Source organism: Talpa occidentalis, unplaced genomic scaffold, assembly GCF_014898055.3.
Source record: "Talpa occidentalis isolate TD23 unplaced genomic scaffold, MPIMG_talOcc4v2.1 talOcc4.844, whole genome shotgun sequence".
NCBI classification, from domain to species: domain Eukaryota; kingdom Metazoa; phylum Chordata; class Mammalia; order Eulipotyphla; family Talpidae; genus Talpa; species Talpa occidentalis.
In genome coordinates, this window is record NW_023605244.1 from 1 (window position 1) to 26,255 (window position 26,255).

Consider the following 26,255-nt stretch of genomic DNA (forward strand, 5'->3'; position numbering starts at 1 on the left):
GGAAGGAACCGGCTCTGCAGGGGCAACCGCTGCGCCACCGGGGGAGGCCCGGATCAACTTTTTACAATTTTTAGGCTTACCTTATCATGAAACCTGGTTTTTAAACAACTAGTATCACCTGCTTAGAGTGTTACTGAAAACACTATTCTTCGGAGGATTCCAAATTTTGTTAAAGTTTATAAACTGATGCCTTTCTCTGCATTCTAGTCTGCCTATTCTCCTTTCTTTCTAACTCCTCTGGAGAGAATTTGAAACTTTCATGGTATTACAAGAATTTGATCTGTTTTTCTCTTGGTTCATCTACTAAATTTTATCAATCTAATTTACAACCAATGATAAATTTTTTTTGAAAAGATGTATTTATGCACACACGAACTGGGTGTAAGCCAGAGGTCGGGGGGTGAGAGGATTCCCCAGAGACAGAGTGGGGAGCAGAACAGGCAGACTGACCAAAGTATACTGTTGAGGGGAGCAGCAGGCAAGTGAGAGGTCTGGCTGTGCCATGCATCACCTTCCTGGCTGGCCCAGGAATTGAGGCTGCAGTGTTCTGGCAGTAGCTTTGTTAACGCCTGTCCTTTAACCCCTTGTCACCAAGGGAGGCCCTGTTATGTTTTTTTTTTTTTAAGTGTTCTTCAAAAACCTTTTTACTCTACTGAAATAACCTGAGTGTGAAGTTTAAATCTAGGTAGTCTGGGGGAGGTGAAACAGATTCCATGAAACCTCTAGGATTTTTAATAAAGTTGTTTTGTCTTTTTCTGTGAGATTCTTTATGACTCTTCAAAGGATTGTAGTGATCTTGGAAATGGTTAATAATCAGTTTCTGAATGGCAGTGGGAATAATTTTTTTTAACTCCAACTACAGCCTCTTTCAAACATTTTCCTTTAGAAGTGTGTGTTGCCTTTCATTATTTCAAGTCTATTATTTCTACATCTTTGTTCTAATTTTAACCTGCTACTTAGGGATTTTTGGCTTACATAATATAAACATTGGCTTTATGTGTAAGATGTAATACCCTGAAGTAAAGTTTTTGGGTTTCGTTGTGGAAGAAGCATAAGATATAAAATAAAGTGCTAACTGTACCATCAGGGAAAACTATAAGAGTTTAAAGGGTGGCAGTATATGCATCATATAAAAATCGTGATGACTAGTGACTGGAGGAGATGCAAACCTTAAAGTAGCATTCAAGGAAAATTAATATTGGAATGGAATGTGTTGAGAAAGAGGAAGAGTTAGGTAGGCCAGATGTGTGATGAGAATACAGCACTCCTGATAGGAAATGATTCTTGGAATAATGCTAGGAAGAGCTGGGGAAGGAATGGGTTTGGTGGATTTAGGGAAGGAAAGGTAGAATTTCTTCAATGGACCATGTGGGATAGATTAGAATGCTTGAGTTGCATAAAGCACGGTCAGTTGTATTTTTCTTCATCTTTGTGAAACCACTTGAGTATTTTACAGAAAACCAAGATAAGGGACTCAAATCAAAAACCAGGTCAACCAACTGAATGTTGTGGACTCAATTTTTCTATTGTGGGCTATGCATGGTCATATTCCCAGTGTGTTCTGTTAAGTAGTTTTCAAAAAAAGCAAATCGTTTAAAGATACAAAGTCAAATCCTATCTTGCTACCAACGCTGCTGCAGTCAATGATTAATGATAACTAGTATGTATCTTTTATTACCTAAAGTCAATTTACCAAATATTCACCAGTACGAAAACAGACACTACAGAACAAGTCTTACATCTAGAAATTAACACTAATGCAGGTAGGATGGAGGCTTGGGAAAAATTATCTGATTTTTAAATACCAGGGAAAAATTACCATCAGATAGCTTCTGAGCTGGACCTTGAAGGATGGGTACAACTTTGCTGCTGAAAATGAGAAACAAGGGGGCCTCCCGGTGGCGCAGCGGTTGAGCGCTGGGTTGCAAAGCTGCCCGCGGCCTCTGCGGCGCCGGTTCGATCCCCGGCTGCTCCCAGGCCACCAGGAGGAGGGTCCCACATGGCGTGCAGACCTCTCCTGCCGCCCCGCTGCTCCCCTCAGCAGTGTACTTCGGTCCTTTCTGCCTGCTCTGCTCCCAGCTCTGGCTCTGGTGAATTCTCTCACTCCCGCCGCTTCTGACTGTTACCCAGTGCATGTATAAAAAAAAAAAAACAAACAAATAAAATAAATAAAAACATGCCTCTATTAAAAAAAAAAAAACTTAAAAAAAAAAAAAAAGAAAAGAAAATGAGAAACAAGGAATACAAAAGACAAAGGTGGCCAGAAAAAGTAGGTTAAAAGGTAAAGATTTGGGTGAAGACAAGACAAATCTGGGAGGCAGGCTGAAAAAAAAGTGCCAAGTATCTCCTTTACCTGGCAAAATAGCCTGGCCAAGCAGGTAGAGCTGTGGTCCCCAACAACATTATTTTCAACTTTATTTTAAGCAATGTCTCTCTGCTCCATGTGCCCCCTCCAGGTCTTCTGGCTCTACATCCTGCTTCCTTCCTTCCTCAGTCTCTTCTGCAGCTTCTTCTCTCCTTGCTCAGCTCCACCCTCAGGTGTTCCAGCAACTTCCCTGTGGTGGGTGATGGGATTTGTCTTTCCCAATGTCCTGATGGCTTTGGTCTGGAGTGGGGGTGGGGTCCACAAAGCCTGTATGGGATTAGCTCAGGACATCCTTTCCCCCAACTCTCTTGCAGCTCTTCCGAAATTTTGTTAGGGGAAAGGATGTCCTGAGGTAATTCCATACAGGCTTTGTGGACTCCACCCCCACTTCAGACCAAGCGTTACCCTGTAAGGAGCAGAGAGATAGTCCCTGTCCCTTCACCACTGGCTAGTGATGTTTACCTACACCTACCTTGTTACTCGACCTCCTTCCCTGCACTAATCCGGGGGTTTTTGTAGGTGTTTTTCCTCTCTTCTGACTGACACCCCACTCCAGCAGTTTCCTTATTCACGATTCAGGCCTCAACTACTCTGCAAAGACTTCTTTCCCAACACTAGGTCTCGCTCTAACAGAGCAAGGCACAAATGTGCACGAGAATCCCAAGCCCTTCCACCTGACGTCCCTTCTGCCCGCGAAGGCAGCGGCAAAAAAGTCCCGGAGCGGAAGGGGCGTGTTCCTGGACGGCGGAAGTGACGGGACCCGGAAGTGCGGCTCGCGTGCTGCCGCTCTCTGTGGCCTGGCCGTAAAAATGCCTTGGAAAGAGAAAAGAAACAGAAGAAAAGGAGAAGTGCCCAGAAGGGGTGAGTGGCGCGCGGCATATTAACCTAGGCTTGGGGCTGGAAGAAAAAGAAAAAAGAAGTGCCCAGGAGGGATGTGGGGGGCGCAGCCTGTTTGCGTGGGCTGGGGGACGAAAAGGAGAGGTGCCCAGGAGGGGTGAGTGGCGCGCGGCACGTTTACCTGGGCAAGGTGTGCCTTCGGGCTCTCGGGCGGGCGAAGCGGAGGGGCGTGGCGTGGTGTCGTGTCGCTGAGTTTCTGCCATTGGTACCTAGAGAGAACCCGGACGATGGCGTTCGTGGGAGTCAGACAGGAGACTATCTGGTCGGACAAGTCGCCAATAGCTTATTCCACGCAAGCCCCCCTCCAGCGGCAGCGCAGGTCCACTGGCGTCCCTCTTCGGCTCCTTTGACCCTCAGCTTCAACCGTGTACGTGCCTGTGCCTAAAGTAAGTCACTGGGTTCTGTTCCGAATGGTCCATTAGAGTAACTTTAAGCAATCTACGGTGCAGGGCATGGCAGGTGGGACAGGTGGGGTTCAATCTAAGTAACTTTAGTTACTGGACATACCAGTGAGAAGAGATGCTAATTTAGAAAAACCACTAAGTTATTAAAAAGGATGAAGTCTCAAAACATAACTTCCAACTTTTAAAGGAAACCACCAAAAAAAAGGAAACAGGATGAGGAGGAGGAAAGTACATCCCAAAATCAAAGACCAATTTTGGAAGAATCTGCCAAAAAATGAAAGTGAAGAAGAACTTTCTGTTGCAGACAAACGTTGGCAAACAGGTTGGTAAAATTGCGTTAGTTGATGTTAGAGATATAAGATGGTAGAGAAATTGGGATTGTTGTACATGTCATAGCTTATTTTTTCTGCTCATTTCAAAGTTCTAATTCAATTTTTTTATTATGGAAAATATACATATTTAAGAGTTGAATAAGGATCTCCATGTTTGCAGCACCAACAATCATTAGTACTCTGCCAGTCTTATTTTATCTTTACCCCATTTATATCCATCTCACTATTTGAATGCAAACTTAAACTTGTTTCGTCTTTAAATATTTCTGCATGTAGGTAAAAGATGCATTCAATTTTCTTAAACTACCTCAGAGATCAAATTTCTCCCATTAACTTGTTTAAATGAACTTCTGTTGCTCTATTGCCTGACAGTTTTCACATATCTTCAAAAGTTTGACTTAATTTTTCCTAACCCTTTAGTTTTTCTGAAGATACTAGTCACTTTTAGATAATGCCACTTTTAAAATTTAGAGATATTTTTGATTGCTAAGCTTATACATACAATAACCAGAAATAGGTGGGAAATTAATCACTATGCTTTGTCAGATTCTCCACCTGACTTCCATGACACTTTTTCTTTCTTTCTTAAAAAGAGAAAATGCTCTAGCAAGTGCAGATTTAGAAGAAGAAGTTCACCAGAAACAAGGGCAGAAAAGGAAAAATTCTCAATCTGGTGTTAAAGTAGCAGATAAAAAAGAACATGATGATGTAGACCACATAGTTGTAAATCAAAGAAAGAAAATTAAAATCAACCAGGAAGAAGAGAGATTAAAGAATGAGAGAACAGTGTTTGTTGGAAATTTGCCTGTCACATGTAATAAAAAGGTGAGTTTGTACTGTATATTGTAAAAATTCAGAGAAATTAATTCATTAGTTTGTTTACTCTTTATTAAATAAGCACATAAAAAGTCATTAATACATAACTTTATTATAAATGACTACTATACAAATTGTTCTACAGACAGATTCTGTATTCCATACCATTCCTTTCCCATAGTCACTGCCCTAATTCAGACTTTTGCAAATTCTTTTGACCTCTTGCTGTGGTCTTCTGTCTGGGTTTTTTCATTCCAGCCACATGCCACCTCTGTATGTGTAGGGATATTTATCTTTTTTCTTCACTGCTCTGTCCTTAGCATCTCAAAATAATACTTAGTGCACAGTAGAAGCTCAATAAATATTAGTTTGTATAAATAAATTAATACAAAAATGTATAGGGCCTCCCCGGTGGCGCAGCGGTTGAGCGCTGGGTTGCGAAGCTGCCCGCAGCCTCTGCGGCGCCGGTTCGATCCCCGGCTGCTCCCCGGCCACCGGAGGAGGGTCCCACATGGTGCGCAGACCTCTCCTGCCGCCCGCTGCTCCCCTCAGCAGTGTACTTCGGTCCTTCTGCCTGCTCTGCTCCCCGCTCTGGCTCTGGTGAATTCTCTCACCCTCCCGCGCTTCTGACTGTACCCAGTGCATGTATAAACCAAACAAACAAACAAACAAACAAATAATAAATAATAAGACATGCCTCTAGAAAATTAAAAAAAAAAAAAATGTGCAAATGAATTTTCTTCCATGTGATAATCATACTTTTGGCATTCCTTGGGTCACAATCCTGCCCATCCCTTGAAGGACAATTTAAATTCCACTTCCTTAGACACAAAACAGTACAAAAAATTGCCTGGTTTTTCTCTATCCTTTTTACCCTTTTGTCTCCTAGTATTTTATTTGCGATTATTTTTACAGAACATAATACATTATTTTACTTTGTAGCATAGTTTTGGTTATTGATCTTCCTGTTAGATTATAAGGAGCTCAAGGGAAGGGAGTATGTGTTGTGCTTTGCACATTCAGTAAATTATTTTTGAATTAAAATTGGTTATAGAAATTATTGTCCTAGCTGTCAAACACATTCTTGGCATTCTCCACATTCTAAGCTAGTCTTAAGAAAAACATACAAAATTTACCCTCTAAATTTCAATACGCAATTTTTTTTTTTTTGAAGATTTCTTTTTTTTTTAGATTTATTTATTTATGCATACAAAAGCTGGGGTACAGGCCAGAGATGTGGGGGATGAGAGGATTCACCAGAGACAGAGAGGGGAACAGAACAGGCAGATTGACCAAAGTACACTGCTGGGGGGAGGAGCGGGCGAGTCAGGAGAGGTCTGCTGTGCTATGTGGGTTGCTTCCTGGCTGGCTGGGAATTGAACTCGTGCTGTAGTGGCTGAGGACAGCTTCATAGGTTGCGTTTTAACCCTTGTGCCAACAGGGAGGCCCTAAAGATTTATTTATTTATGCATACAAGAACTGGAGTGTAGGCCAGAGGTGTGGGGGGTGAGAGGATTCACTAGAGACAGAGTGAGGAACAGAACAGGTGCATTGACTGAAATACACTGCTGAGGGGAGCAGTGGGCAAGTCAGGAGAGGTCTGGTGTGCCATGTGGGCATCTCCCTGGCTGGAGATTAAACTTCTGCTGCAGTGGCTGCAGATAGCTTCATAGGTTGCGTCTTAACCCCTTGCACCACCAGGGAGGCCCTCAATATGCAATTTCAATATGGTCCTAATGCCTAGCACTTAGAAAATTTCTCATACTGACATAAGAATCCGTAAAATTCATTTCTGGTTGGCGCCAACATGAAAAAAAAGGTTACATTATCTGTGGAATAGATAATCTGAGTTTTCATGTGGTGAAGATTATAAAAGACTGAAAGATAAAAATGTATAGTGGGCCTCCCTGGTGGCGCAGGTGGTTGAGCGCCACACCATGAAGCTGTTCGCAGCCTCTGCAGCAAGGATTCGATCCCGGCCGGCTGGTGAGAACCCCACATGGGGTGGCAGACCTCTCCTGTCTCGCCTGCTGCTCCCCTCAGCAGTGTATTTCATCAGTCTGCCTGTTCTGTTCCCCGCTCTGTCTCTGGTGAAGCCTCTCACCCTCCCGTACATATGGCTTGTACCCCAGCACTTTCATAAATAAAAAAAAAATCTTTAAAAAAAAGATGTTTAGTCCCTTATGGATACTAACATGAAATTATGTTTTCTTTTTACTTAAATTTCAGAAAATTTTTTTGTCTTCCAACTGACTGGTCACCCTTTCTCCCACAATGTTCTTATAACAAAACCTGGTAGTAAAAGATTATCAGATGGCTTGACTTTGTTCCTTTTTGTAACCCTTATTTGATATTCTGAAAGTAGACTAAATAAAGAATATGTATATATATTTATGTATTTATTTATATTTTAGAACCTGAAGTCATTTTTTAAAGAATATGGACAAATAGAATCTGTGCGATTTCGTTCTCTGGTAGGTTTTTCCCCCTCCACTCCTTAAAATTGCATAATCTTAAAGTCTATTGTATTGAATCAGAGTTATAAACATCTTATGTTAGTGAAATGGAGGTGTACTTGCCTTTAAGATTTTGAGTCAGCAGGTCGAAATCAACCCAAAAAATTGTTGCTCTTAGTGACTCTCGAACTTTGTCAGTTAATTCAATGAATTCACGTAATGAAATAATATACTTATTGTTACTAAGGCCAATTACGTATTTTGTGGGATGGCGGGTGACATTTGTTTGTTGTGTTTACTAAATAATCAGAAAGGTTAATACTTGTTAAGAAGCATTTCTGGAATCATAGGTATTCAATATGGGAGGTTTGTGTGACTGCTGTAGACAGTACTTAGGTTCTGAGCATGAAAAAGTTTTTTTAAAGCATCAATTTAATGTTAAAACTATATAAATGGTATCTGATTTTACCAACTAACTACTCTAATTACACCATGATCCTCAGAGCATGTAATAAGCATCCCTTGTGTTTTTGTAATTAATATGCATTAGAATACAAGAAATGCTTTTTCCTTATTTCTAACTGCCCTTTCTCATGTGATTCTCTAAAATGGGATTTCTCAACTTAAGTACTCTTGACATTTTGGGCTGGATAACTCCTTGTTGGAGGCCACCCTCTACATTGTAGGATATTTAGTAGTATTCCTGCCTCGGCCTGCTAGATGCTGGTAGTGCCCTTTCTATCCCAGTTGTAACAACCAGTAATAGCTCCAGACATGGTCAGATGTCACAGTGGGCAAACTGCCTACTTCTCTAAAAGTTGACATTTCCCAAGATTTTGGAGCAGTCTATAATTTCTCTGATGGCATTATTGTCTCACTTTTATTACATATATTTGATTTGCCCTTCTGCCTTTTCCCCATATCAGGTTTATGTGTGACATACACACTCTGGTGTCTTGAAACCCCAGTTTTAACATGTCTGTTCTTAAACCTTCATCCATCCCTCACCCCACCTGTGCTGTCTGTTGATTTTCTATATTATTTAGTGCTTCCCAGACTGTGGGCCTTGTGGTTGTCTTTAACTCTTTTCTTTGGCCCACCCAATCTATTGTTATCTTGGCCTGTTTTTCAACTGTGTTTTCTTCTCAAGATTTTTTTTTTCATTGTTTCACCTAAGTTTTCTTTTTTTTAATTTTTTAAGATTTACTTATTTATACAAGAACCAGGGTACAAGCCAGATTTGTGGGAGTGTGAGAGGATTCACCAAAGACAGAGTGGGGAACAGAACAGGCAGACTGACGAAATATACTGCTGAGGGGAGCAGTGGGTGTACAGGAGAGGTCTGCTGCGCCATGTGGCACCCTCGGCAGCCACGGCCGGTATTGAACCGGCACTGCAGAGGCTGTGGACAGCTTCACAGTGCTGTGCTGAACGGCCTGCACCACCAGAGGAAGCCCTCCACCTAAGTTTTCACTACCTTTTGCCAGAACAGTTGCTGAGGCCTATTATAGTTACTGCCTTTAGCCTACCTCTGATTTAGCCAAAATACTGCTGTTAGCTTAATTGCTCTGAAGTACTTCACTCTGAACTCCTGCCTGATATCCTCCCTCTCTCCCCGCTCTGTATGTGCCGCATGCCACCTCTGCATTATGTGCAGGGATATTTATCTTTTTCTTCACTGCTTTGTCCTTAGCACCTCAAAATAATGCGCATAGTAGAAGCTCAATAAATATTAGTTGTGTAAATGAATAAATACAAAAATGTGTAAATGAAGTTTCTTCCATGTGATAGTCATTATACATTATTCTCTCTCTCTCTCTCTCTTTTCTCTCTTACCTCTGTGTATCACCCATATATACCTACCTTGGCCTGGTATTATTTTTTGGCAACCTGCCCAGATTCTCCTATATCACTAGGCCACTGGCATCTTTGGTGACCCTGCTCTGTGCTGTGCAGCACCCACACTGCAGTGTAGTCCTTGTGATACTGTCCTGTAATTTTTTTTATGTTGTTTGTGTACCCCACCAGACTGTAAGCTGTGACTATAAATACCCAGTTTGTCTTGGTTACCAGTACCTGTACATTATGCACAGCAAGTAGGTATGGAATTCCTTAAAAGCTTTCTGTTAGTCTTGCTGTCACTGAGATCCGTCCATCTTAGCCTGGTGGTCTGCACAGGGTGGCCCCGAGGCTCTGTGTTCCTCCACACATAAGTCCTGCAGCCCAGGAGCTATGCCTGTTGCTGGGCGTACCTGTAGCCTTTCTCACCCTTGACCTTTTCTCAGTTCATTTGTTTTGCAGGGGTTCCTTCTTAAACTCCATTTTGCCTCTTAAAATACTGGAGGCAGTTGCATTGTTATTCAAGATTTCATCAGATGACTAAGAAAGAAGTTTTTCAGAGATTTACAACTCCCCTAAATGAGACTGACATTCACAGGTGCTTCTAGACTGTGAACTGTATCTTTTTGCCTTCATCTTCTCAGTACCTGGCGGTATTAACACACACCTGACAGTTATAGTTGTTGATTGAATTTCCTCCATGCAAGTTTCATTACCTGCCCCCTCTACTCTTAAGCACTACATAAGACTATAGTAAAGTGAACCTAAATATAAAAGGGAATTCCTTTTTTTCCCAATTAAAGCTACCACAATTTTTTTTTTCCAACAGCCATATATGAGCTTTTAGAGATATGGATGAAGTAATATGTCTTCTTACATTATAATTTTAGCCTGACCTTTTTTTTTTAAAGATTCATTGATTTATGCATACAAGAGCTGGGATATGGGCCAGAGGTACAGGGGGTGAGAGGATTCACCAGAGACAGAGTGGGGAACAGAATAGGCAGACTGACTGAAATACACTGCTGAGGGGAGCAGTGGGCGAGACAGGATGTGTCTGCTGGGCCATGTGAGCAGCTCCCTGGCCAGAGATCGAACTCGTGCTGCAGTGGCTGCCAGTAGCTTCACAGTGCTGATACTTAATCACTTACACCACCAGGGAGGCCCTAGCTTGACATATTTAAAATCACATGGGATTTGCAAAAAACACCAAGTAGAAATGTTGCCTTTTCATGCTTGTTTTATAAAACAATTTTCTTTACATTCTTCATGTGCATCTTTAACATCATTGTCCCCTTATGATCAAATACCACTTCAAGTCATCTGACAAAGTTTGAGGCCACAGTATGTTTGCTTCTGTTCAGGGCCTGTTGGATCTAAGTATGGTACTATCTTTGGATGTTTCTGTCCTCAGCTACCAGCTCCCATTCACATAGCATTAGGATAGTTGTTTCTGGTTCACTTTCAATCACCTCATATCAGAGTTAGAAATTTAGAATTCAATTAATTAACATTTAATTTGCTACAATATTTCAAATAATTAATTTTCTCTAATTTTTTTTTCTCTTAAAAGATTCCCGCAGAGGAAACCATGTCCAAAAAGGTGGCAGCAATAAAGTAAGTTTATAATTAAAGAAAGGAAGTAGTTTTAAACTGTTTGGGAATACATCATGCTTTGACTGTTTCCTATTGTCTGTAATAGCATAGGAATTTGTCACCTGTTTGTCTTTAGGCCTTAATGGAAATTGTAGAGTCATGGGACATATTGTAAAATAACTTGCTAGTAAACGTACCCCAAGAAACTTCAAGGGGGTCGATCAATTTGGTGTAGTTTCGTCATTTTAGGGCACACATTCTCAGATTGAAATCAAGATGCATCTGAAAATCAGAGGTGCTCCATAGTTGTTGGCTGGTCAGGTTTTTGTAGGGACAGTTATGTTCTCTGGGATACTGCCAATCCAAGACCACTTTAAATTCTCTATAAGGGTTTCTGAACCAAACAGGTAGTGTGGCTTCATTCTGATACGCAGGATTCCCGTTTCCTTTCCCATGTATTTCCGCCCTTGTTGCCAAGGGGTGAGCTTGCACGTTTCTTTACTAAAAGTTGTTTCTCATTGATTTTCTTAATTCAAGTATAGTTGCCATATGTAAATTTTATAAAGCCTTTATTTCTCATTTAACTTTAGTTTTTTGTGTTTTTCCTATTAGTCTCCCAATCTGGGGTGTTTTGTCTTTTTTTTTTGAAAGATTTATTTATGCATACAAGAACTGGGGTAAAGTCCAGAGATGTGGGGGGTGAGAGGATTCACCAGAGACAGAGTGGGGAACGGAACAGGCAGATCTACTGAAATACACTGCTGAGGGGAGCAGCAGGCGAGACAGGAGAGGTTTGCTACACCACGTGGGTCGGCTCCCTGGCCGGGGATCGAACTTATGCTGCAGAGGCTGCTGATAGCTTCATAGTGCTGCGTCTCAACCCCTTGTGCCACCAGGGAGGCCCTGTTTTTTCTTTCTTATTGGTACTTGAAATGATGGATTTTAGAAGCAGAGGGGTATATATTGTACACATATACTCACACACATACACATATACATAAGATACATACATAAGATCTCTATAATTTGATCTCTATATAGATAGTTATATTAGATAACTTATAATGTACTGTAAAAACATTCCTCAGGATCCTCTTATATATAAAGATATTTGAATCATCCCCTTGAACATTTTGACAAGTTTATTTCTATGTTCATTCCTAATTTGGAATTATTTGGTGGACCAGGTCTTTGCCATTTTTTCCCCATAACCATTCCAGTGCCAGATACATAGTTCACACTTGATCAGTACGTGTTAATATGTGTTCCTGACTCCCGTAATTTTTCCTCAGGTAACCAAACGTCAGTCTTTTATACAAGACAATATTCAAACGCTATGGGGAATGTAAAACTTGGCAAGACACAGCCCTTCTTCTTTGGAGATTATGGACTTTTGTTTCTATGTAAGATTGGAATCCAGGGGCCTGAATTCAATAGAAGTAAAGGTTCTGTTACAAGAGTATGTCATAATAGTACTGAGGAGATTTGGTGCCAGAAAAATGGAGTCAAGGGCCTCCTGACCCCATTTAAAAACACTTTAAATTTAATTATTTGAATAAGAAATAAAGGAAATGGTTCAAAAGAAAAAAATGTAATAGTGTATGCAATGAAAAGTTCCTACATTTCATCCCTAGTCAGCCAATTTACTGCCTCAGACACCTGTGGTTTTTACTTTACCTTTAAAAAAAAATTATATTTATTTATTTTTATGCATCATTGTTCATTTTTGTATAATGTTTGATTTCTCCCCTCATGTGTAATCACCATAAAATTCCCACCACCAAATCACCTGTGAACTGTCACCACGTCTCTTGTGCTCTTTCCTCTTCTTTTTTGACCTACCCCCCTCTCTCTCCCTCTCCTGTGGTGTGTCTCAGTTCTGGAGTTTGCCTGCTTGTTTTGTCCTTTGTTTTCTTACCTGACCCCTTGTTCAGTTTCCCTATATTCCTCCCATCAGTAAAATTACCTGATATTTTTCTTTTTCCTTCTGACTTATTTCACTGAGCATAACCCCTTCCAGCTCATTCCATGTTGCTGTGAATGGCATGAGTTTATCTTTTTTGATTGCTGAGTAGTATTCTGTTGTGTATATGTACCACATCTTCTTGATCCTATCATCTGTTTTTGGGCATTTGGGTTGTTTCCATATCTTAGCTATTATAAGTAATGCTGTAATGAACATAGGAGTGCAGCTTTCCTTTCTAATTAATGGTTTTGTGTCCTTTGGATAGATTCCTAGGAGTGGAATTGCGGGGTCAAATGGTAGATCCATTTTAATAATATAAGGGTCCTCAACACAGTTTTCCATAGTGATTGGACCAGTTTGCAGTCCCACCAGCAATCTAAAAGGGTTCCTTTTTCGCCACATCCTTGACAGCATTTGCTATTGTCATTTTTTTTAATGTGGGACATTCTTACTGGTGTGAGGTCATCTATAACCTTCTGGTGACATTTTATGCATTTACAAACTAATATACATGTATGTTCATACCCCCACACATAACTTTTGGACCAGTGGTATTTAATATAAACATGTTACTCTACTTCTTTCTTTTTACCACTTGCTGTAACTTAGAAATCTGTTCATATCAGTGTAAAAATTGCTTCTCCATTCTTTTACAGGGCATCTTTGTTTTCTATAAGGTATACCGCAATTTGTTTTAACAAACCCATCACTGATGGACATTTGGATTTTTTCCCTAGTTTTGTGTCTATTACAAGTAATGTAGAGTGTGAGTGACCTTGTACTTATTTAAGTTTGTACACACGCAAATTTATCTCTAGGATAAACTTTTTTTTTTTAAAGATTTATTTATATATGCATGCAAGAGTTGGGGTACAGGCCAGAGATGTGGGGGATGAGAGGATCCACCAGAGACAGTGGGGAACAGAACAGGCAGACTGACTAAAAACACTGCTGAGGGGAGCAGCGGGGAGACAGGAGAGGTCTGCCTCGCCGTGTGGGTTTCTCCCTGGCCTGCGGGGGGTTGAACTCATGCTGCAAATGCTGTGGATTGCTTCATAGTGAGGTTCTTAACTCCTTGCGCCACCAGGGGGGCCCTAGGATAAACTTCTACTAGTGAAATTGCTTGATCAAAAGGTTATTTGCATTTGTAATTTTGACTGCTTTCCATCCCATAGAGATGGTAGCTTATTTCTGTTCTCATACCTTTACCAATGGTATGGTTTTCAGCTTTTTCATCATTGGCAATATCATAGGTAAAATGATATTTCTTTGTTTTTTTTTTTGTTTTAAAGATTTATTTATTTATGCATACAAGAGCTGGGGTACAGGCTGGAGGTATGGGGGGTGAGAGGATTCACCAGAGACAGTGGGGAATAGAACAGGCAGATTGACCGAAGTACACTGCTGAGGGGAGCAGCGGGTGAGCCAGGAGAGGTCTGCTGTGCCTTGTGACTTGTTCTCTGGCTTGCCTGGGGACCAAACTCATGCTGCAGAGGCTGCGAACAGCTTCATAGGTTGCGTCTTAACCCCTTACACCATGAGGGAGGCCCCTAAAATGATATTTCTAATCTATATTTCTTTTATGACTGAGCATCTTTTCATATAATCAAGAATCATTTCTGTTCCCTTTTATGTAAATTGTTACACATTTCCTCAATTTTTTTCTACTGAGTTTCTCTGTTGAAATCTGCTAGGTGTAAAGAAATTAGCCTTTTGTTATTTGAGTTATTTTTCCTATTGGTCACTTGCTATTTTTCTTCTACTCACTGGAGATTTTATAATGTAAAACTTATTGCCTTTTAATTTTATAGTTAAACATTTGTCAACTTTTTTTCTACTTTATGAAAGCCTGGTTTACCTTCAAAAGACTGCACAAACTTTATTTATTTATTTATTTTAATTTAAATAAATTGTATTTTTATATTCCCATACAATTGCAACCCCTTATTTTGACCCCAATTCCTCCCCGCCCCGTCCCCCACTCCCCATAGAGTGTCTCTGGTTCATATTTTTTGTTGATTTTGATTTTCACTTTCTTATAGTTATTCATTTTCCTGGGTCCCTTATTTAAGTTTTCTAGATTCCTGCTGTGAGTGAGACAATCCGGTATTTTTCTTTTTCTTTCTGGCTTATTTCGCTGAGCATGATCCCTTCCAGCGCCATCCATGTTGCTGCAAATTGGATGTGTTTATCTTTTTTGAATGCTGAGTAATATTCCATGGTGTATATGTACCACATCTTCTTGATCCAAGACTGCACATACTTTATATGTATAATTTTTAATTTTTTTATTTTCTGTATTTTTTTTTTTAATTTCCTAAAATCATTGCCATAGTCAAGATACTGAATGCTGGGCCTCCCTGGTGGCGCAGGCAGTTGAGCGCAGCGCTGTGAACCTGTTTGCAACCTCTGCTGTGCCAGTTCCATCCCCGCTGGCTGTGGAGAAACCCACATGGCTAGGCAGACCTACTGTCTCGCCCTCTGCTCCCCTCACCATTGTATTTTGGTTGGTCTGCCTTTCTGTTCCCTGTTCTGTCACTGGTGAATCTTCTCACCCTCCCACACATCTGGCCTGTACCCCAGTTCTTGTATAAAAATAAATAAACTTAACCGAAAAATTTTTAAAAATCTTTCCAAAAAAAAAAAAATACTGAACGCTTCATCACCCACCCCCTGTCACCAGGTCATCACTGACCTTCTTCCTGTCACCATGTGGGTTGCTCCAAGGCCGGCGGGAATTAAACCGGCACTGCAGAGGCTGCGGACAGCTTCACTGCGCTGCGCCCAACCGCCTGCACCACCAGGGAGGCCACTTTCCTGTCTTTGAATGTTAGTTTTCAGTTTCTAAGATTTTATGTAAATGATTTCATTGCACAGGATATACCCTTCTCTGACTTCAAAACAATAGAGTAATGTCTTCTAAGAAGGATTTGTGGTCATTCTGGTTCCTTATTGCTGATTGGTCAAATCTCAGTTATATCACCATTTTGTCAAGCTAGTGACATAATGGGTTTAGACAGTGAATAGCAATGGCTGTGGTCATTAAAAAGTGAAAAGCAGGGCCTCCCTGGTGGTGCAGAGCGTCGAGTGCAGCGCTATGAAGCTGTCCTCAGCCTCTGTAACACGGGTTCGATTCCCAGCCAGCCAGGGAAAAACCCACATGGCGTAGCAGACCTCTCCTGTCTCTTCTGCTGCTCCCCTCAGCAGTGTATTTCGGTCAGTCTGCCTGTTCTGCTCCCCGATCTGTCTCTGGTGAATTCTCTCACCCTCCCCTGCCTCTGGCCTGTGCCCCAGTTCTTGTGTAAATAAAAATAAATCTTTAAAAAAAAAAATGAAAAGCAGTCATTATACCTTCCCACTGAAAGATCAAAACACTGCCTACTGTCTTAACAAAGGGGTTGTGTTTGTTTTGCTTTTATTTTAGAGTGAGAAGAAAAAATCCAGTTGTCTTTTTTGCATTTCTGTATATATGTTAAATACAGAGCTGCAGCTGAGATTATTTTCCAGCCGTGTGGTGTTACATGGATGGTCCACCTGCTCTCACAGTGATGATTTAGTAAGAAGGCATGGGTTACATGTTTCAGCCAATGTCTGTACAAGTTATGTAATTTTTTGAATTGTTCCTAAATATTTAGGTGATGAAACTTTCTTCAGAAATTTTTGTCATATGTGTTGAGTGAGAGTGAAAAACAACCTGTATATATTTTATTTATATTTACTGATGGAAACATTTTAACACTGTCTTCTTTTTTTCCTGGACTATAGACGTAAAGTTCACCCTGACCAGAAAAATATTAATGCTTATGTTGTGTTTAAGAACGAGAGTGCTGCTACACAAGCGTTGAAAAGGTAATTTTATCGCTTTGAGGTTCAGCAGAATTATTTAAATATACATGCTTTATTCTTTGGTTTCATTTTAGGACAAATATTACAGTAACCTGGGGCTCATTTTTAACAGTCATTTCTTCCTCATATTTATAATACAGAAATGGTGCCCAAATTGCAGAAGGATTTCGAGTTAGAGTTGATCTTGCATCTGTCACTTCCTCTGTAAGTAGTACTTGAGTTGTTTAAAAAACTTAGTCTTGGGCCTCCCCGGTGGCGCAGTGGTTGAGCGCTGTGTTGCAAAGCTGCCCGCAGCTTCTGCAATGCCGGTTCCATCCCCAGCCACTGGGCGAGGGGCCCACCTGGCATGCAGACCTATCCTGCTGCCTGCTGCTCCCTCAGCAGTGTACTTCATCATTCTGCCTGCTCTGCTCTCCGCTCTGCCTCTGGTGAATTCTCTCACCCTCCTGCACTTCTGACTTTACCCAGTACTTGTATAAATATATAAAATAAAATCTTAACAAAAAAAAAAAAACAAGAAAAAGTCTTGTAGAGAGAAATGTTTTCTTCTGAGCTTTTGTTAGCAGTGAGCTTGAGGGACGCAGAGAAAGAAATAACCTTTGTCGGGCCTCCCCGGTGGTGCAGCGGTTGAGCACTGGGTTGCGAAGCTGCCCGCGGCCTCTGCGGCGCCGGTTCGATCCCCGGCTGCTCCCCGGCCACCAGAGGAGGGTCCCACATGGCGCGCAGACCTCTCCTGCCGCCCGCTGCTCCCCTCAGCAGTGTACTTCGGTCCTTCTGCCTGCTCTGCTCCCCACTCTGGCTCTGGTGAATTCTCTCACCCTCCCGCGCTTCTGACTGTACCCAGTGCATGTATAAACAAAACAAACAAATATAATAAATAAATAAAAAAAAAAAAAAAAAGAAATAACCTTTGTCCTCTGGAGTCACAATATCAGTGCCAGTAATGGTCCACCAACTTAGGTCTACATTTGCTATAGGATTATGATCCCCCCAGTCCCACCATTAGAATGAATAATCAGAGAGTTAGGTTGGAAGATGTGTTAGACAGCATCTAGGCCAGTGCTTTATAGAATGAGGACTAGAAAGTTAAATAATTCATTTAACGGTTTTTAAGTCTCTGCTTTGTGTCAGCCATATAGTCTCAGTTTCCTAGATGTTCCCATTATAAAGGTGAAGATAAAATTGGAATGATTGAGGTACTGATGACTGTGGCCAATGAATACTGTCAGAAAGGCTCAGGGTACTTCGTCAGCTCTGGTATGGGCGCTTGGCGGGCAAGGTGCCAACAAGAAGTGACAAAGGAGGGTTTCTAGGAAAACAGGTGTTACATCAGACATGAAAGATGAGTCCGTGATATCCAGGCAAAAATTACAAAAAGAGAATATTGGATTAGGACAAACAGTGCAAATGTGAGGACCCAAACTGAATTTGCTCAGGGAATGTCAAGGGCTTGATACAGTTTTAGTGGGTAGCGTGTGAGGCTGGGTAGGACTAAGAGTTGCTATTGGAGAAATAGGTAGAGGCCAAATCATGAAGTCTGTATTCTGCCATGTTGGTTCTGGGTTTGTGTAGGTGCTATGGTACAGGTGTAAGCATGGGAGAGTTGTGACCAGACTTGGCATTTTACGAAGCTCCTTTGAAATGAAGGCTGGGCTTGTAAAAACTCATAACATTACTTCAGTCAGTGTCAAAGTGACCTGGTTGAGAAATGATAAAGGCCTGGTTGACAGCACTGTCTTTGGTTATGGATCTAGCACAGGTGAAGAAACTGTCTTGGGGGCCAAAACCACTTGCCACATATTTTTTGAAATAAAGTTTTATGGGTACAAACCATACTCATTAGGTTATGTATTGTGCTAAATGACAGACTTGAGTGGTGGCAATACATGGACTACAGTTGCAACACATGGACTACAGAGCCTGAAATATTTGCTCTCTGGTACTTCACAGGAAAACCTTGCCCAGCCCTAACATAGCATGCCTTTCTTGAGCACTGCCATGTGTCAGTGTTGGGTCACCAGTAATCTGAAACTGGTCTCTGTACATGAAGGGCAAGGAGAGATGGAAGAAAAAGACAGACTAGACTACTCCATATTGGCAGGTGGCAGTTTTAATAAGCAAAGGTACTTATATATAGGCTTGTCTTGGGCATCCACAAGACAGGTGGTTTTCCACCCCTGTCCCCCAAATGTTAAAAGTTTGTCTAGAGGCTTTAACTGGGTTTAATCAGGTACACTGTCGAGATGGTCTTAGCAACATATTTTTGTCTCAGGAACATGTCCTAAGCAGTATAGGAGCAAGGAGGCCAAGTGGAACCCCTGTGGAACTCACATGGGAGGTGGGGGGTTTTGGGGAGGCTTTAATTGCCAAAGTCCAGCTACCAGGTCAACAAGTGGTCACATTCTTTGGGTTCCCTTCCCTAACCCAGTGCCAGCTGTGAACAGATAAAACACTCCCTCTTGTGGTGCTATTCACCTCATTATAGGCTACTCATAATAGAGAGGGGAAGGCTGCAGGGAAGGCTGGGTGTGTGACTAAATCAGAGATGGAGGCCCAACAGATATGTGGGGTGAGGGAAAAGGATGGGTTTTAGGATGACTTCCATTTTCTGCTTCATTGACTGATTTTTATTAACTCTTTGTGTTTCAGAGGGAGAAGAGATCAGTGTTTGTGGGCAATCTCCCATACAGTAAGTTTAAATAAAGTTATTTAAATAACAGGGACATAACAACTGAGTTGTAACCTAATGTTTTAAGACTAAAAATTGAGGTATGTTACTTCACTAATTTTCATTGGATTAAGCTTACCTTGCTGTATTTAACACCTGCAGTTTTCTAAGGCAATTCCAAGTCTTTATTTCCTCTTTGGTTGAATTTATTTGTAGGAATTGAAGAATCTACAGTTGAGGAACACTTTTTGGACTGTGGCAATATTGTGGCAGTAAGAATTGTGAGAGATAAAGTTACAGGAGTCGGCAGAGGGTTTGGCTACGTGCTTTTTGAGGTATGAGAGACTAATGCATTGTCACTGTCCTCTGAAATGAGGCTGAGAGGGATTGTCACTGCTCTTTCATCATTCAGACGTAACTGTCACACCCTCAAATTCCATCTTAAGAGAACTAATGAGTAGAGTTCCTCTAATTGCATCTAGCCAAAAGATGTTCTATCAATAGTTCCCTCTTTCTCCATAGTAATGTTACTGAATAATGTTTGAGAAACTGGATATTAAAGATATTAAATCACTAAATATCCAACTTCTGTGAAATGGAGAAAAGAATTGATTGTTCACTTCAAGTAGACGAAAATTTCAGTCTTTGTATAAATTGGTTATATTTAGCTCACCAAATATTAACCACTGTTTCATGCCTAACATTATTACATTATATTTAGTATTAGACTATACATTCTATTCAAATATACATACTGTCTGCTGGCACTTGAGTTTTTCTTCCCTCATTAATACATTTCCTTTCAGTTTTTTCCTGTGCCTTTTTTATAGTTTAACTTATACCTGTGGACCTAAAAATTTGCAACCTGCTTCACTTCGTTTATGTTATGTAAGCATCCTCCATTGAGTGATATAACATTATTTAGACTGTCTTTTCCCTCATGTTTCTCAGATTTTTCATGTTCCCTATTCCTATAATAAGGAAATTGGAGTGGTTGTTTTTTTCTTTAAATGTTTGCCTTTATTTTTGAATTACTTCTTTAGGATAGATGCCCAGTGGGCTGTTAGTAACTAGGTCAATATATATGTTTATTTTGGAGGCTCTTCATAATGTATCACCAGATATTTTTTTTTAAGATTTATTTTACTTATTTTATGCATAAAATAAAGCTGGGGTGCAGGCCAGAGGTGGGGCGGGGAGTGTGGGAGAGAACTCACCAGAGACAGCTTGGAAAGGAGAACAGGCAGATCTTCTGAAATACACTGCTGAGGGGAGCAACGGGCGAGTCAGGAGAGGTCTGCTATGCCCTGTGGGTTATCTCCCTGGCCGGGGATCGAACTAGTGCTGCAGTGGTTGCAGATAGCTTCACAAATGCTGAGACTTAACCCCTTGCACCACCAGGGAGGCCCTCACCAGATAGATTTTTTTTTTTAAATAACATAAAATTTATTTATTTATTTATTTTTATATTCCCCATACAATTGCAACCCCCCCCCCCCATTCTGTGACTTATCTGATTGTTTGACAACTCAAGTACTTCCTGGGGAAAACTGGTTAGGATCATGATTAAAGCAAGACTATAAACAAAGCTGCTGGGACACTTGTGATCGAACTTGAGTGAGGAGATGGGAGGGGTTTCTGGGTGAAAGCTTGAATGTTCTGATTTATTAAGGTTGCAATTTTACTAGTTTCTTGGCAAAGAAGTTTCTGGTAGAAATTAATATATTGATTTTATTGCAGAATACAGATGCTGTTCATCTTGCTCTGAAATTAAACAATTCTGAACTGATGGGAAGAAAACTCAGAGTCATGCGTTCTGTTAATAAAGAAAAATTAAAACAAAATTCAAAACCCAGTTCAAAGGATGTCAGTAAACCTAAACAGGGACTTAATTTTGCTTCAAAAAATGTAGGACATTCTAAAAATTTATTTATTGGAGAAAAAGCTGTTCCCATTAAGAAGAAAAAGAAAGGCCAGAAGAAAAGTGGACAGACTAAGAAACAGAAAAAACAGAGGTAGCAACTGAAGCTTTTTATTTTTATCTCACTGAGTATTGGTAATAAAAGTGTGGTGGACCCACATATTGAGTTTTAGAATTTTTCATGGATGACGTATGTGAAACACGGAAACTTTCCATTTATTATGTAGAAATAATAACTTTGAAGTGTTTGTTTTAAGGTGTTGGTGGATTAGTCACTTGGATATGTGTTATAGGCGACGGTAAATGATTTTAGACTAATGGTAAACATTTAAAATTTCAGGTTGTGTATGAACTTTAGTGGAAGTTAGAATTCAGATAGTTATTTCAGGAATTACTTGAAATGAGACACAATTAAAAAGTGAGTAGAAAAAGAAAAGAAAAATATTTAAAGAAAAAAATTTAAAGAAATATAAAGCAATAAATAATAATGGCTGTCCCAAGACAAAGTATCTTAATAATAAAAGTGGAAATGCTAACCTATGGTTTAATCACAATCTTTAAGAAGAAAGGTTTTGAGGGCTATTATATAACAGTCACTCATTTTTTTCTTCCTTTCTTTTGTATTTAACAATAAGTGGAGTTCTGGGTTTTAATTTTATTCCATCAACCTAATAATAACTAACCAATAAGACATATAAAATTTGGCTCTGATTTCTTTTTTTAATTGGTGATTAGACTAGTTATTGAAGTCCTTGGCAAATTGGCCAGAAAACAGATGTCTAATTTTTCTTTCCTATATTTTAATTTGAAAAATATTCTTCCAAGAAAACTTACACCTCATGAAACAATCTTTCAGATACTCATATGTATAGGAAACATTTTCTGATAAAATATGGTAATTATGTCATATAGAATAAAGTTCAACAAGGAGAATGAATATGAGTAGTCCCTTGGAGCTTAACCCTGTGATACAGTTACTTCCCCTCTCACAAATTTTTATACACTGGACCTGTATCCAGGAAGCAGGAGAGGAGGAAAACCAGAGAGCAGATCCTATGTCAGCAAAATCTGGATACGTGCATTCTACCATTTAGGTGGATTAAGAAGATTAGAGGGCTCTAAGTTATTTCTCATTATTTGGCTCTTTTTTTTTTTTTTTTTTTTTTGTGGGACCCTTGGCCGGCAGCAGGGGAACGAACCCGTGCAGCCCAGCGCTCAACCGCCGCACCACCAGGGGAGACCCTAAGTTATTACTCATTATTTGGAAAATCCTTTGTGGGATGTAACACAGGGAAGACCTAAGGGTCTTTAAACTATAGCTCTGTAGAAAGCAGACAGTTCATTTTCCTGTATTCAGAGACTGGGTGTTTAATGAGTAGTACCCATATGGTACTTAGAACCTTGTTTTTCTTAGGGTTCAGTAAGTACTTATTCATTGATAATTCTTATTTTTTAAAAAATTTTATTATTTAGCACATAAGAACTGAGGTATAGGCCAGAGTGTGGGAGGTGAGAAGATTCACCAGCGACAGAGTGGGGAACAGAACAGGCAGACTGACTGAAATACACTGCTGAGGGAGCAGCGGCGAGGCAGGAGAGGTCTGCTCCATGCCATGTGGGTATCTCCCTGGCCGGCTGAGATTGAACTCCTGCTGCAGAGGTTAGATTGCTTCATAGTGCTGTGCTTAATGCCTTGTGCCACCAGGGAAGCCCTCCAGCTAGATGTTTTCATAAGCATTCTGGTAATAACTTCTGACACCAATGACCAGAATTAGGTCAAACTTCACAGGTTAAGGATACAGTTCTTTACAAGACTACCTTCACTGTAGACACCTATACAACTTGGAAGGGTCTCCATGTTCACTTCTCAGTTGGCTGCTATTTAAGGGTCCCCAGAAACCCCGATCAGGCTTAATTCCTATAAGGAGTCACAGAACTCAGCAACATATTCTACTAATGACTACACACCATTTTATGACCAGAAAAAGAAAAAAAAAAAAAAACCTACAAATAAGAGCCAGCCAAATAGACACATAAGGAGAGGTCTGGGAGAGTACCAGGTTCAAAACCTCTATTGCATCTCACCCTCGCAGCACATGGCACACTGATGTGTAAGCACCTTGTATTGCCAACTCCTGGCATGCTCACCCAACTCTAGTTTTCATTATGCAGGTGCAGGCTGTGAAGTTGAACTCAGCTTCCAACCCCTCCTGCCTCAGGTAGGGCTGATATCAAGTCCCACCCTCAAGTGGTTTGTCTGTAGTTGGTGTTCTGGCCTGGACTGCCCCATCATCAGCCATTTCCTTCACATAAACTGTCAGGGCCCACCAAGAAAACAAACATTCCTATCATTCCAAGGGTTTAAGGGATCCCTTCCATGACTAGGAATAGAGGCCAACCAAATTCCTTATTACAAAACCCTGTACCTCACTGGTTTTTACCATACCTCTCATCAACTTACTGTTAAGGTCTGCTTTTTGTCCAAGATTTATTTTCTCTTAAAATTGAAACTACTCATGCAATGTTTTCTCTGTGGCTCCAAGACAACTCACCCCTTCTATTTTCTTCAATCTCTTTAATCGGTTATATTTTCTCAAGAAATTGCTCCATTTAATTTTCTTCCACACCTCCCTTGTAACATTCATTTGAAATCAAATCACTAGACTATGGGGCTTGGCGTACAGTGGATTGTGACTTAACTTGAAAAAGCAAATTTCAGTTAATTCAGGAGTCACTGATTGCCAGCATTATACATAAAAAGAAGTCTGTCGTCAACAACCTTCCATCTTTGTCTTGACAGGAGCAGGCTGTTGGCTATAGAATCTTCTGAGTTTGTGCATGAACCGACATGCACCCCCTCATACACACACTCATGGCTCTTTTTTTTTTTCCAGATTTATTTATGCATACGAGAACTGGGGTACAGTCCAGATGTGTGTGTGGGGGGGATGTGTGTGAGAGAGGACTCACCAGAGACAAAGTGGGGTACAGAACAGGTAGATTTGAAATACACTGCTGAGGGGCGCAGCGGGCGAGTCAGGAGAGGTTCGCTGTGCCATGTGGGTATCTCCCCGGTGGGGATCGAACTGGTGCTGCAGTGGCTGCGGACAGCTTCATAGGTTGCGCCCTAACCCCTTACGCCACCAAGGAGGTCCTCAGCGTCTCTTACGCAAGCGCTCCGCCAGTCCCAAACCGGGCTCCGCCGCCAACCTCCACCCGCCAGAACAAAGCGTCGGGGCCTAGGCCCCCTGCACAGGCGCAGAAGCAGCGCGGGCGCCTCCGCTCAGGCACCGCCGCGGACGTCCCCTGGGCCTCGGGCGATTAGGGCCGGAAGTGGCGCGCGCTCGGCCTTTCCGCGTCCCTCGCGGGCGGGCGGCGGGTCTGAGGGCTCCGTCGGCGCTGAGGAACGCGGCCACGGCTTCTCCCCGGGCCCCGCGGCCGCCGCCGCACAGCCCCACGACCGAGGGAAGATGGTGGGCCGGAACAGCGCCATCGCCGCGGGCGTGTGCGGCGCCCTTTTCATCGGGTACTGCATTTACTTTGACCGCAAGAGGCGGAGCGACCCCAACTTCAAGAACAGGCTGCGAGAACGTGAGTGGGTCCCTGGCCCGCCGCGCCCGGCCACCCGCGCGCCGGGCCGGGGCTTCGTGGGGCCGCGCGCCGGGCCGGGGGCTTCGTGGGGCCGGGCCCGGGCGCCCTCGCGCGTGCTCAGCCGGGCGGCCGCGAGCCCGCGGACCGGAAAAAGGTGATGGCGCCGGGGGAGCGCTCCCCGCGCTGCTCCTGGCTCCTGGGCTCTGCAGGATTCCTCCATTTTGGAGCAACGATTTTTCCATTTGGTTTTTCTCCAAGCACGTTTGCCTTCTAAATACACGCTTGTTTGGGTTGGGATTTTGGGGGGGGGTGTTGTCGCCAACCCCCCTGCTCCCCGCATTTTTTTGCCGTTTACCTTTTAAACCTTTATTCTGAACTCGAAAGTCATGGTTTTTTGGGTTTTTTTGTTGTGGTGTTTTTACGATTTTGTGCCCGAGACTGAATTCTCAAAGCCAGCTCGCGGTGTCCTTGTTGCATTCTTAAACCCCCTTGGTAGCTTGGCTTTAAGTGTTTCCAAGATATGAATGAATGCTATAGAAATTTCAGGGCAGTCCAAAGGGCTGTGCTTCTTCTGTCGCTCAGCTTTATTTCATACCTGCGACATCTTTTTACAAGGGGAGTTGCAAGAGGAAAATCTTGTCACCAGACCAACCAGTGTGGTCCTGTGAATTCGACGCCGCACGCCTTTGCAACGATAGGAGGGCAAATTTGTTGCATAAGAAGTATTTTTGTAACGTATTTAGGTTACTCAGTGAAAACAGTTTCTGAGATGAAAATTAATGGTCAAGTAATTAAAGTCAGAAAGTAGAAAGAAGTGACAATCCTAGTCTAGATTTTTAATTAAGTACAGGTCGTTTCGGAGGCCACTGTGGCTCGTGACTACCTTTGAACCATGCTTGAATGGTGTTTCATCTACAATATGAAATATAATTCTAGCTCTCTTACGTTTTAAGAGAGGAGGCACATAGAAATTTTCATTTATGGTTCAACTAAGGGGAAGGATACCGTTTGGGTTTCAGACACTGAGTCCCCAAGCACAGGTTAGTCACAGATTAGCAGCATATCTTGGATTTTCTGAATCTTAATTTTCTTAGGTTGTAAAATCAGGTAATGCCCCCCACGTGCCTCTGATTGGTTTTTGGAGATTAAGACGTTTCAGGTGTCCACCACCATTCCTGACATAGGAAAGGGTTCCTTCCATGAATATAGACTGGTAAATGTATGAGTAGTAATTGGAATTTAGCTAATTTCCCTAAAACTATTTCCTTGAAAATAGTGGGGGTCACGGGATAGAAGCTTAGCTCTATAAAGAATGGATTAACCCTACCTTTGGAAACACCGTAAATCCTATTTGAAAGTTACCATTTTAAAAAAGATAAGTTATTTTCAGATTCTTTTTCTGTGACCTTTGATCCATGTTTTCCCCCTCGCTTTAGCAGTAGACTGATTTAAGTTGTCAAGCAATGAATTATTAGCTGAGTAACCTTGGATACCCACTTAAAGCTTTAGTAAATGGTATACTAAATGCAGAGTTGGTACAGTCCCTGGACTGTGGTAA

At 41.5% G+C, this 26,255-nt stretch overlaps 1 non-coding gene and 1 pseudogene across 1 annotated transcript; both read left to right on the forward strand.

The window, feature by feature from the left end:
• The first annotated feature begins 3,117 nt into the window (after positions 1-3,117).
• On the forward strand, positions 3,118-21,819 carry LOC119235049 (RNA-binding protein 34-like; annotated as a pseudogene).
• Positions 21,820-25,168: 3,349 nt separating this feature from the next.
• LOC119235050 (small nucleolar RNA SNORA14) lies at positions 25,169-25,303 on the forward strand. The gene has a single exon (XR_005122778.1). It is a non-coding gene; the product is annotated as a small nucleolar RNA SNORA14 (small nucleolar RNA).
• The last annotated feature ends 952 nt before the right edge of the window (positions 25,304-26,255 follow it).